General features: G+C 36.4%; 1 protein-coding gene across 3 annotated transcripts in view; it reads right to left on the bottom strand.

Annotated features, from left to right (window-relative positions):
* The window catches only part of LOC102222156 (transducin-like enhancer protein 4), an 84,040-nt gene that overhangs the window by 52,282 nt on the left and 19,530 nt on the right, over positions 1-12,228 (bottom strand). The gene's annotated exons all lie outside the window — the stretch shown is intronic.

The raw sequence follows: 12,228 nt of genomic DNA, 5'->3' as shown, positions 1-12,228 counted from the left end.
CGCCTCTCATTTACAAATGAGAGGCTGCAGTTGGAGTATTTTTCTTGTTCTGTTTTTATTTTAAATCAGTTTTTTTTTTTTTGCTAAACTGACTGAGAAATAAATAAAGCTGCAAACTTTAAAACTGAAATACTCAAGAACCAATCTGAAAATCGAGATTAAACCCAGATCTTCTGACATTCTAAGGTCAGTAACAAAAAAAATCTAATTCTCACATCAGAATATCTGTCTGTGTGCTTCTTGACACCAGTACAGTTGTGTGTTTGTCCCTTCAGGAAAGACACATTTGCCTTTCCTGAATACAGTATGTGTCTCTCTCCCCACTGTGTGTGTTTCTTTGTGTACATCAGTAATATTCTTGGAGGTAAGCAGAATACGGACAGCAGGAATCCGTCGTGGTGACAACGGCATCCTCTGCCACAGGATGGCCAACACTTTGACTGATGAGAGCGAGACAGGGCACTTCCTCCCTCTCTGTATTCTCCTGCTCATTTTCACTCGAGCCCTCTCTTCTCTCCATTTATTCCTCGCCTGATTCAGTCCCTCCCTCACACTCCAATCTTTATCTTTCAGGGCTGACAGGCCGCCTGTCCCCCTTCTTCCCCTTTGTTTTTTTTTTTCCATTCCTTCTTCGTTTTAGCCATCAGGTTTGTCTTTCACTCCCAGGTTCAGGATAGTTTTTTCTGTCTGGTTTCACTTACTTGCGATCATTCTGTATCTCAACTACTTCATAAGTACAACCAAGGACAACATATTCAGACACCGTATAAGGTCTATATTAAATACAATAAATTGCACATTCTACAATTAATCGACATATAAAGTACAGAAGAGGATGAATACAGATCAGAATTCAGGGCAGATTTTGAAGAGACTCAATACATTTTCATGTGTTGTATCTCCGGTTTTCTCCTCAGGCTGTGACATGCTCCAACATATTTTACTGCTTCACTGCCAAAGTCAGTTTTCCCCCAAGTATATATTAAAATTGAGTAAGGGAGTGCGTGGAATGCCTGGTATTTTACTGCTAACTGTAAAAGACAAAAAAATAATAATTTAAATACAGAAAGCAACGCCGGGATTTAATTAAGTTAATTAGAAAACATTGCTTTGATTGAATTGGTTCAGTTGGCACCGATTTAGATAACTCTGATGCAGTGAATGTAGTCCAGTTCTATAAACACATCCTGTATTTTTTTTTTTTTGCTTCAAGTGGTCAAATTATCAGTAAATATTAAACAAATAAACAGATGAAGGAAATTAGGTTAAGGTGTTATCACCACATTATTAAAACCAGGAAGAATAGTGGTGAACCATCTCATCTGCAGAAAAAATGTAGTTGACAACTGTCTTAAGTCCAACTGTAATCATATATTTATTTGTTTTGGTTTATTTTTACTTCTCTATGTGCTTTTTTCTATAGTTCTTCAAAACATTGCATATTTCCTTAGAAGTATAATAGAAGCAAAATTAATAAACAAGGCATTTTTAATAATAGTTAAAGTCACCTAATACCACAACAAATGAAACTGCACAACATATTGTACTCCTAAATACATAATCACACAAGTTATATTTGGATAAAGTTGCTGTTTAATTATTTACTGAAGGGATATTTATTTATTGCATTGTTAATTTATAAATGCATTTCTTCCAAAAATGGCTTTTAATTCCTTTGTGACTGTTTACACAGAGATCTTCCTATATTTTACCAGCTTTGACATTTAATTCTAATTCCAATTTTTCCTTTAAGCATCTTTCATTTGCCTTTTGGGACGTTGGAAATATGCCCATTGGATGCAAAGTCTTGATACTAATAAATAATCTTCAAATACATTGAACTATTCACTAACCCTCTTTTCTTATTTATGCCACTTAGAAATGAGTATTTTTGAATGGCAGAAGGATTTTATAGTTGAAGAACCGTCTGTGACTGTTTTGTTTTGGTGAGTCCAAAATGATAATTTCAGGATTTTCTAAAAAAAAAAAAATTAGTGGATCGGGAAGAACTGGAGCTCACATTCACATATAAATTGACCATTAGTCAATCCAAATTTTAATCTTACTGAGAATACACTGAATACATAGGTTCTATCAAACAGCATTAACAAAAAGTATTGAATGGATTCTCTTATTTCCATAGTAAGACATGGGAGAGGAGGATAGATTTTTTTATGATTGCAACTGATTATACATGAGGCCGCAGCAAATCTGAGGACTTTGAATGTCTAAAACTCTTTGAGGGACAGAAAAAAAAATCACTCAGAAGTAAATTTTTAAATAATTAGCCCAACAACTTAGGGAGAGTTGACAGTAAAAAATAAACTGTATTTGATACAGATGTTATAGAATTGTTGGAAGTTTGGAAATCACATTTCATTAGTTAACATATCAAATAGGAAAGATGTAATGGAGCATCATTGTTTATGCTGTGCATCTTTAACCAGCAAAGAAAACACAGCTGTATGACTGGATCAATTAGAAAAGAGACGGTCTGGACTGAAAACTGCTTCTGACTGGGAAACCACATCTCAGGTTCTTTTAATCTGCGATCCTGACCTTCACCATGTTGTCTTCATGCTTTATCGTGACCAAATGTCTATCGTTCCAAGCATGCAGTCACATTTTCCGTTCCATTCTTATCCACAGATTCTTCATTTTTCCGACCAATTATCAGATTTTCAATGTTTTCCGTGCCCTCGCTTGATTCCATGTCTGATTAATCACCTTTTTCTTTTTTCTCATTGTTGCATCACTCTTGTCTCTTTCACTGTAATAGTCATTTCCATCAATCATTTTATTACTTTAAGTTCTCTTTTAGCTCTTTTGTCCTCTACTCCAGTTTTCTACCCAGTCCCGTTGAACATTTTCAATCCTTCTTCAGCACCTTATCCACATATTCTCATTTCTTTCCAGTTCTCCTGAGAAAGACCGGAAAAACTGTGTTGCTGCTGACAGACATTTGAGAAATCTCTTCCATTGAAAAATTAATTCATGCTTTACATACAATTGAAAGCACACATAAAGCAAACTAGAGTAAACATACCTGAGAAGCCATCCCTCATTGACTTCTCATCTCTCCATCACTTTTCTGCTCTTCCTCTCATTTTAGATTAGTTTCTGTCTCTCTCTTATTAATTCTCTGCAGTTTCTGCCATCAGCCTTATTCATCTTTCAGCAAGACTTACTCTTTCATTAAAACAGTGGGACTAGGTACAAAAAATGTAGCACTAGTATTTGAATACAACCATGCACTGCTAAGCTGAGCAGCTATTCTTTTTAATGCAACAGTAAGGATGTGCAGCAATAATTAAGCAGTTCAAGGGACATTTTGGATTTTTGAAGTGAGAAAGAGTAATAGTTTCCTTACCTGTATTAGCAAGATGTTTTATTGTAGTGAGTCTTATTTGCTATATATTTGCAAATATCAACTATCTGCATTTTCACAAGAGCACTGTGTTAAATTTTTCAGCTTTTCCAAGACAAACAAGGTCCTTGTTACCATTTGAAATTAAACTGGGAGAGGCTAATGGCAGCACCAATCTGCCCACTAACTGGTTCACCAAATTGAGCAGAATAATTTCCAAACAACATACCATCTACGAAGCAGTTGCATAAGTGACATGCTTTCACAAAACTCCACTCTTGAAGGATAAGAGGTGGACTGATGAGTTGCAGTAGATGGGGCAGTTCGACAGGCAGCAGTTTTAAGCAATGAGCATTAATTTGGAAATAACTTCACTGTAAAAACAGTGCTAAATTCCACAGTCTAGTGCAACTGCACACTTTAAATATACACTGATGTACTGTTGTATTCCATGAAGACAAACATGTTCTCTTTAAATTGCAAAATCCATGTGAGGGCCACATGCTGGAGCAACAAGAAGGTCCTGGGTTCAAATCCTGGCCTGGAGTCTTTCTGCATGGAGCCTGCACGGTCTCTCATGCATGCATGGGAGAACACACTTCCTCCCATGGTTAAAGACATGACTGCTAGTTTATCTCTCTGAATTGGCATTAAGAGTGAGTCCATGGGTGTTTGTTCTTTGTCTTTGTGTTTCACTGTGATGGACTGGCATCTTTCTACTCCAGTTCAGGGAACTATGACTAATACCTTCACAGAAGTTCACATAACAAAAAGTTTAAGCCATTCCTTTAAGGAGAACCAGAAGCAACAAGAAGGTTTTGTCAACATAGGAACTATGTTGTATCATTTAGGGTACACAGTAATGCATGTAATCGGGATAAGTCAGATTCATTCCCAAACAAAGTTTTATGGAGATATAGACATGGAAAAAAGTAGATAACTTGCTGAGTGTCTCTGATTTTCTACTTTGAGGCATGTGGAGCTGCAGAAAAACAAAGCCCAGACAGAATGAAGAATGGTTCAGCAGCTCATTGTGGCAATAATGATCCTAACGATGCAAAGTATTCTTCAAAAATCAATAAACTACTTCAAGAATCACAAGCTGCAGCTTTTGAGTGGTCTCCCACAGTCATGAGTATTTTCACCTAAGAAAAATCCAATTAAAAAAAAAAACTTTGCCAAGGCAACCATTTAAGTTGCACTCAAGCAGCAACAACATTATGAAACAGAATGTAGGAAAAGTATGAAAATCTGCTCTGCAACCTCGGAGACAAAGTCAGAGAGTCGCAGCTCAGGAGTCTGTGCATTTTGATGAAAAGAGTTGTTTTCTTTTGAAGATTGAAAACTGATTGATTAAAATACCTTATATCATTAAATGCTCCAGTTATTTTTATTTATGTCGCTCTAATGGAAAAAAGATGAAAATATCTTCAACCAACAAGCAGAACACAAATTAAACATGTTTTACTTACTCTTTTTCATTACTGCTCTCTATTCCCTCCTTTTCAAAGGAAAGGACCACTGCTACCAGAATAAAATAAAATAAACATGTGCTGTGTTTATGTTTACAACAACAAATGAAATATTAGGTGCTTAGACTGTACATCCAGAGACCAGAGAGTGCAGATTTATATCATGAGATTAATTGAAATTGCTCCACAAACTGCCTACTTTGGTTGGATTTGAGAGTCAGTGTGTTATTTTAGATATGAGAGTACAAGGATAACACTGTAAAGTTTTCTTTCTTAGCTTTTGATTTTTTTAAAACTAGTTCCATCAAACACCAAATCTCTGGTGCCATGACACTGCAGATAAACAAATATAAAATGCATTTGATCCCTATGTGGCAGTGGTGTTTTCCTTAGCTGTCAAAACTTGATTAAAACTGTATGCTCTCTACTTCAACTTTTGGACACAGAAATGCACAAAACCCCATTTGTGTTGCCGGTTTTCCTATTGAATTCTTCCAGGACATTTACAACTGAACGAGTTCTTATGAGAGAAAAATACTTGAGTTTGAAACTGGAATTTAGTCACAGGTGAACACACTTATATTTGATGCGCGACTCTGACTCAAGCCTAGTTAGCAGTTTTTATTTCATGTAATCAGATGAAATCAGGGTTGGAAATAAGTCACAGCCTCCAGCTCCAACTTTATTCTCCTCTGAGAAAATGTTTGATGTTGGCAATGGGGGCTCTTTGGGTTATTAATGACTAACAGCTATGTACTTATGTCAGCTGCAGTTTCACATTAATGGCCACTCCAACGTCTCTTAAACTAAACTATGCAATAAATCACTTCTTGTTGGTGAAGTATCAGGACAAAATTAAATGACTCTTTATCCTCATTTTCTTTTTATGTTTTTTTTTTTTTTTGATAGTTTCTCATACCACAGCACTTCGAATTTGTTCCTTTGCTACTAATTTCAACAAAGCAAAAGGTAGCAAAAGGAATAAGCAGTGGAGCTAATGAAGTCGGAGTGATTGCCATGAGTACATGGATGAAATTACAGGCTCATTTTAGGAAACAGTTGAATCAAGTGACCTCCTGTATTGACAGGCCCTGTCCTTTCAAATTTTATTTGGTCATGAACAAACTCTTCACTCAAATTTATATCAGTACGCTATGTTTAAGCCAGTCAACACTGGGAGTTTTATTCCACCAGACATCAGACGCATAATGGGCCACAGTCAGAAAGTTAATGAAAACATAGTAGAGAGGAAGCCAGATTTATGTTTATAGGTTTGCTATATCTGAATTAACTAATTTAAGAGCAATGAAGAATGTTTTTGGTAAACACTTCCAAGCTCTACTAAGGTTAGAGCATTTTTTTTTCAACATACAAGTATTTTTCTCTGAATATAAACACATATCTATATTTCTAATATTTGACCTTGTTAAGATTTGAAATACAGTTTTTGCAATGTTATGCATGCCTCATAGCAGAGACTTTCTTGGTCTTTGTAAACAGCTGTAATAACATTACAATCTTTTTTTCTGTCTAGAAAAAGAGGAATTCCTTTGAATGGGCAGTGGGAGCAAAGCAGGCAAGTGAAATGTAGTAGCAGTTGTCCTGTGGGTGTGTGCCAGACACCACTACGCTGACTATTGTAGTATTGTGCTCCATCTTTACAGCAACCCAGCAGCAACACACTGTGGTAAGCTGTTAAAACGCACACAGGTGAAACACCATTTTATAAAATAATTCGTATTTCAACACTGTGGTGTGCAGAGCAGACTAACACAAATCGTTTTGCTTTCAAATGTATTGTCACATAGCCTACATAACCCAGAAGAAAACATATCACTTCACAGTAGGATATTGTTCGAGTAGTAACAGGTGCACGACATAAATTATATCATCGTACATTAACAGCTGCAGGACTTTGCGCTATGACTAATAACAGCTCTGTCTGCACAGCTAAAACCGCAGCACTACAGTGTGTTTAGTCTTTTTCAGCCACCTTTTAATGCATTCATACTCTCTTGCTTCCCCAATGTTTAATTATACCTCCAAGGCCTGCGTTTTGCTCCTCTTATATAATCTCTCTGTTGTGTCACAGTGATCTCATTCAGGATTCAGTGAAAAATCTATGCTGTATTTGACGCTTTTTACACGTGTGCTGCAGAAGCCCTGTGTGTGTGGTGTGTGTGAGGCCAGACAGAGGGATATTGAGCCAAATGGCTGATGTCACTATCCAAGGACAATGAGCAATATGAGTGTACTGCAATATGAGTGTATGAACAAAAAACCTTTAAATCATAGGTCCACATAGATGCATTCAAATAAATACTGATAACTAAATTGTTGTAGGACACAGGACAACTTTCATCTTAGACTAATATTATAACAGCAGTTCAGAAACTCTTATATTGCCACATGTACTTTTTTAATATGGAAAATGCAAAAACATTGGCGTAAAAGCATAGCAAACACATAGCAATGTAGCAAGCATGCTCATTTTAAAACATCTCCATAGGAAGCTTTTCCTTACAAAAAGAAAAAAGTTAAAAGAAGAAAAGCTAGAAACATTCGGCATGCTAAATTGAGCAACTCGTCATCAGTGCAGAAGAATGTCTGCATAGCGTAGCATGAGACTTAATGACATCATCACTGACATCCATACAGTTGATGCCAGATGTTTACCAACACTATATAAGATAAAAAGTTTTCAAAAATAATGCTTAATTTATATAAACATGAGATTGTTTTTAGGCATTCTAATTGTGTTTCATAAATTGTCTTCAAATTCTTAGAAAGTCTAACTTTTCCACTCATAACCCTAATAACGTTCCCGCCACACTGTCGTCATCAAGGCACAAAGAAGAGAATTCCTAAAACTCTCTCAACAAGCTATCCTTTCTCTCTTCCCTCTTCCTGTTTCTACCTCCATTCTTGTGTTTCCCTCCTACTTTCCACTCTTGCGTACTTCAGGGAGTATTTGCTCCTTCTGTCTTCCCTCCCAACTCCACCTTCATGGTGTTGAGAGAGGGTAACACACTGGTGCCAGACTTTTTTCTCCCTCTGAACCGTCTTCTTTTTCCACCCCTTCTGTGCGTTCTGCAAAGACTTTAAAATGAGCTTTAGGAAGCTGGTCTAATCCAAGGTGATTTATCTAAAATGGGACGTGTGTGTGTGTACCTATACGCGTGTTTGTATTGATACAGTGTGTGTTTGTGTGTACACAGGCATGTGGGTGGGAGTCTGTGGGTGGGTGTGGATGTGTGTTCAAGCCTTAACAAAAGCATTGTTCATAGATGTCTCTTGGGTGAAGTTGTCTCTTTCATCTGCCCACCCACACACACTCAGACACATAGTGTACCACCAATGTTAAATGGGGTGTATTATGTTCATTTCTGGCTCCATATTCTAATTCCTGTATTGAATCAGCTGGAGGGGCTGCTGTGAATTATTTTTACATTACAGACTGTGTGAGACACCAAACAAATTAGACTACTTTTCAAACCAAGTGTTACTTAGAGTAGATATTCTGAAAAACTTTTACAATAATAAATGTGAATAGATTTGAAATGATCAAAAATTGTTATTGAGAATTACTAGGGTAATAACATTGTAATTATTAGAGATTAGATGAAAAATGTAAGCATTCTTTTATGTTCTTCACACCTTAATGAATGAATGAATGAATGAATGAATGAATGAATGAATGAATGAATGAATGAATGAATGAATGAATGAATGAATGAATGAATGAATGAATATCGCAGAGGGAAAATCACAATATCCTTTTAAGCGTTTTGGTAAAATCTCCACAAACACTGAACAAGTAAACAGTATGTTGGATGAACTGCATCTTGAACCAATTATCACATAAAAGCATCTGAAGCACTAGGTTCATTGAAATTAAGCTTTTCATTACTATTTCAAAATGTGATAATGTTTTGACAAAGACATCATTCATCATAACAATACATAACATAAACAAAAAAAACCAGAAGAAATGGGTCATTAAAAAACAATAATGGGTTTGTAGCCAACATTGTAGTCTACACTGGCAGACTAACTTCTTCAGAGGGTGATGACTAAATCCACTGACATTTAGCGTTGGCAGTTCTCCTCTCAGCACTTTTACTGCGATCGTAGGGCAGAATAACTGCAAAGTGCCCAAGCTGTGTCTGAGAATGCCTGCATTCATAGTGCATTCCCTCCAGGAGACCCTACAGGAGTCTTTATGAATACTTTGTTTTTCGTCCCTCAGACAGTTCAGACAGGTTTAAGACTCTTAAAACCAGCTCAACCCTCCCTTACATCTGCCCATACTTTAATCCCCAGGACCACTAGTGGATGGCAGAGCAACATTTACCTCAGCAAAAGCAATCCTTGTTCAGTTTCTGACCTCTTCCTTCCAGCTCGCTTACATCACTTTGACTTATTCCTCTATCTCTTAAGCTTCATTTGTACTGGAACAAAAAATGTGCCCTTTTTGTCTTTTCTGTCGTGTTTTCCTTTTCTCCCTCTCTTTGTAAATGTCCTCATTTTTTTTTCTCCTCATAATTTTTCTCCCATCTGCGTCAGTGCCATTGTGCCCCCTTTTCTCATATGTCTTTCATCTGTTTTTTGTTTTTTTCTTCTCTCCAACCACCACCCCTCCCAGTTGCACCCCATCTTATGCCCCCCCTTCCTAAGCAGTCTGTGACTGTAATGTTGCAGAGGAGAACACAGTGTGTCAACTTGAATCAGACAGATGAGCTGAGAGAGGAGTAAGAGGCTGAGAGCACTGCATTAATCTACACACATAGGCACAGACACACACACACACACACACACCCTTCATCCTGCCTGAGGGGCTGGACATAGAGAAAGCATAAACACGTACAAGGTCCCACTGTTTCAATAAATAACCAGTGTGACTCAGTGATAAAATCCTGATACACACAATCACACTCACTGTGAAACTACAGTCTTTCTTTATTTAGAATGAAATGGTTAGAAAATTCAATTTAAAAAAACAAAACATTTGACTGAAAAATAGAAGACAAGTAGTTGTAATTGTCCTGCTATTAAAAGATTTAGTCAATCTTATTGTGGCTTACCAAGTACAGATTTTAATTATGTGGCTTTTATCTTTAAAGTCTTTAAAAATGTGATCAATTTTTGGAAATTACTATTGATAAATCCCTTATTTGCATGTCAGATGTTTACATACCTACAATATGGATATGGATGTCATTATATAAATGTCGCATTTGAACTGTTATTTTTCCATAACGGGTTAATTGTGTAAAAATGTTTTTTTAAAAATCAAAGTAAAAAACTGGGTGGACAAGTTTGAATTAATTTTTGACATGTTCAAAATTATGCAAATAGACACATGTGTGCAAATAACACCACTAATAATAACAATAATAACACAAATTCCTCTTTAAAATGCTTGATAAAAATCTCCAACTTCTCTCAACTGATTGCTATGAGTTTGTATTTGACTGAAATGGCCTTTATGACCATTCACTCTCTATTAAATGGTGCCAATAGTCCAGAACACACAAAACGGTGACAAAACTAATGCTGGCTTTGGTTTTGTTAGCTTTTCAGAATCGGTTTCATCAAGAGCTGGAAGCTGAAGAGATACAGAATAGAAATCGCAAAAGGTGTGAATTTATCCTAAAGTTCAACATAAAGTTCAACTGTATCTCCATTTTTGTGACATTATAACCAAATAAAGGAGTCACACTGAAAAAACAAACTATGAATAATACTGTCAAACCTTTTTTGATCAAACACCATTAAATTGTGTTTCTAAGGCAGAAAGACACAGTTCTAAGGTAAATACTCTAATACACCATGTCTTACTCTCGTTTTTTATTGTAAAATTAGATGCAACAATATTATGCCTCATGCCAGCAACTTGGTCTTTCATTAACACTTGGACTCCTGTAGCTTCCCTGCAGTGCACTTAAACGTGCGCACACACACACATGCTAACACAGTGATGGAAAGGCCACCTAATGTGACACCCCACTGTGAGCTGTCACCCTCCAGTGGATATGTCTTTTTTATGGTCTGTAATAAAGGGGCCAGCCAGTCTTCACTGTCCTCAGAGTTTAGTCTTGTGTTTGACGGTCGGCGTGAGAGGAGAGCTGCACAAGAGTTCAGAAATCCTTAAGATCATAACAAAGAACTGGTAGATATTAGAGACCAAATAACACTTTTTGATAGGCTGAAGAAGAAAAAAAGCAGTGGTTAAACTAGCAAAATACTAAGAATAAGCCTACTGCCTCCTTATTTGTTCTTTGTAAAAAAAAATCAACCTCTCATAAATAGAACAGAGCCCTCCAGGCTAATGTTTTGCACTTTGTGTAGGCATGTGACCGATACATCTACGCCCCCCTCATTAGCCAAGGCTATAATGCAGCCTTATTTAAAAATACACAGTGGGATTCCAGGAGAGCAGTGAAATTTGAGAACCATGAATTATAAATACAACAGCCAGAGTGGAAAAGCAGACATCCACAATGTGCATAACTTGATGTATGAGTTTGTTTGTTCCACCCCCCTCCCATATGTGATTCACCAGTGACATAAACTATATAAAACATATCTACTCTTCAAAACAAAGCAGAGGGAAGGCCTATGAATCCAAACATACAAAACCTGTAAACCTGACTGGAATGTAGCACTGCAACAAAGCACGTAGAAACAATCTGAGCAATGTCATATTAAGTGTGAAAGGTATAAAATAATAAGAAGTATAGCAGAAGATGTTTGGAAAATAAACATTCCAAACACTTATAAAAATACATCTCACAGATCTAACAATATCTGCATATTATATAAATATTTAAGACTGCACACCACACAGATCGCCAGTTCACATATTTGTGTTATACTGTATTCTGTCTGCAATCAAATAACACAATATTTGTATTCAATTACTTCCAAGTCTACTAGATTTATACAACTACCATCTCTTAGCAATCTACACAAATGTGATCAAATGATTCTCTGTATTCCTTAAACATTTCTCCACAAATAGCAAAAAAGCACCTAATAAACAAATAACCAGTCATGTCCCATACAATAACCAGGTTATTATTGTGTGAGAACAAGCCAATAGTAGCACTAAACCAGAGGAAAGGTTTACTTATAGCATTTTCCTGTTATTATTGCAAAAGCATCACCCCTGGCATAAGTAAAAAACTGCAGAAGCCCCAGCTTAGAGGTAATAAAAAATATTTTTTCAGCGGCTTTAGACTAGCTCATGGAGAACACCAAGCAACTGGATGTTTTAAGTTGTTTAAAAATCCTGAAAAAGAACAATATTATCCAGCAATATTAAAATAAAAACCACAAACCTAACAACAGAAGATTGTTATTGTCTCAGTTTTGTTCACATTTTCA

Source organism: Xiphophorus maculatus, chromosome 9, assembly GCF_002775205.1.
Source record: "Xiphophorus maculatus strain JP 163 A chromosome 9, X_maculatus-5.0-male, whole genome shotgun sequence".
NCBI classification, from domain to species: domain Eukaryota; kingdom Metazoa; phylum Chordata; class Actinopteri; order Cyprinodontiformes; family Poeciliidae; genus Xiphophorus; species Xiphophorus maculatus.
This window is presented reverse-complemented; position numbering and strand designations above follow the sequence as displayed.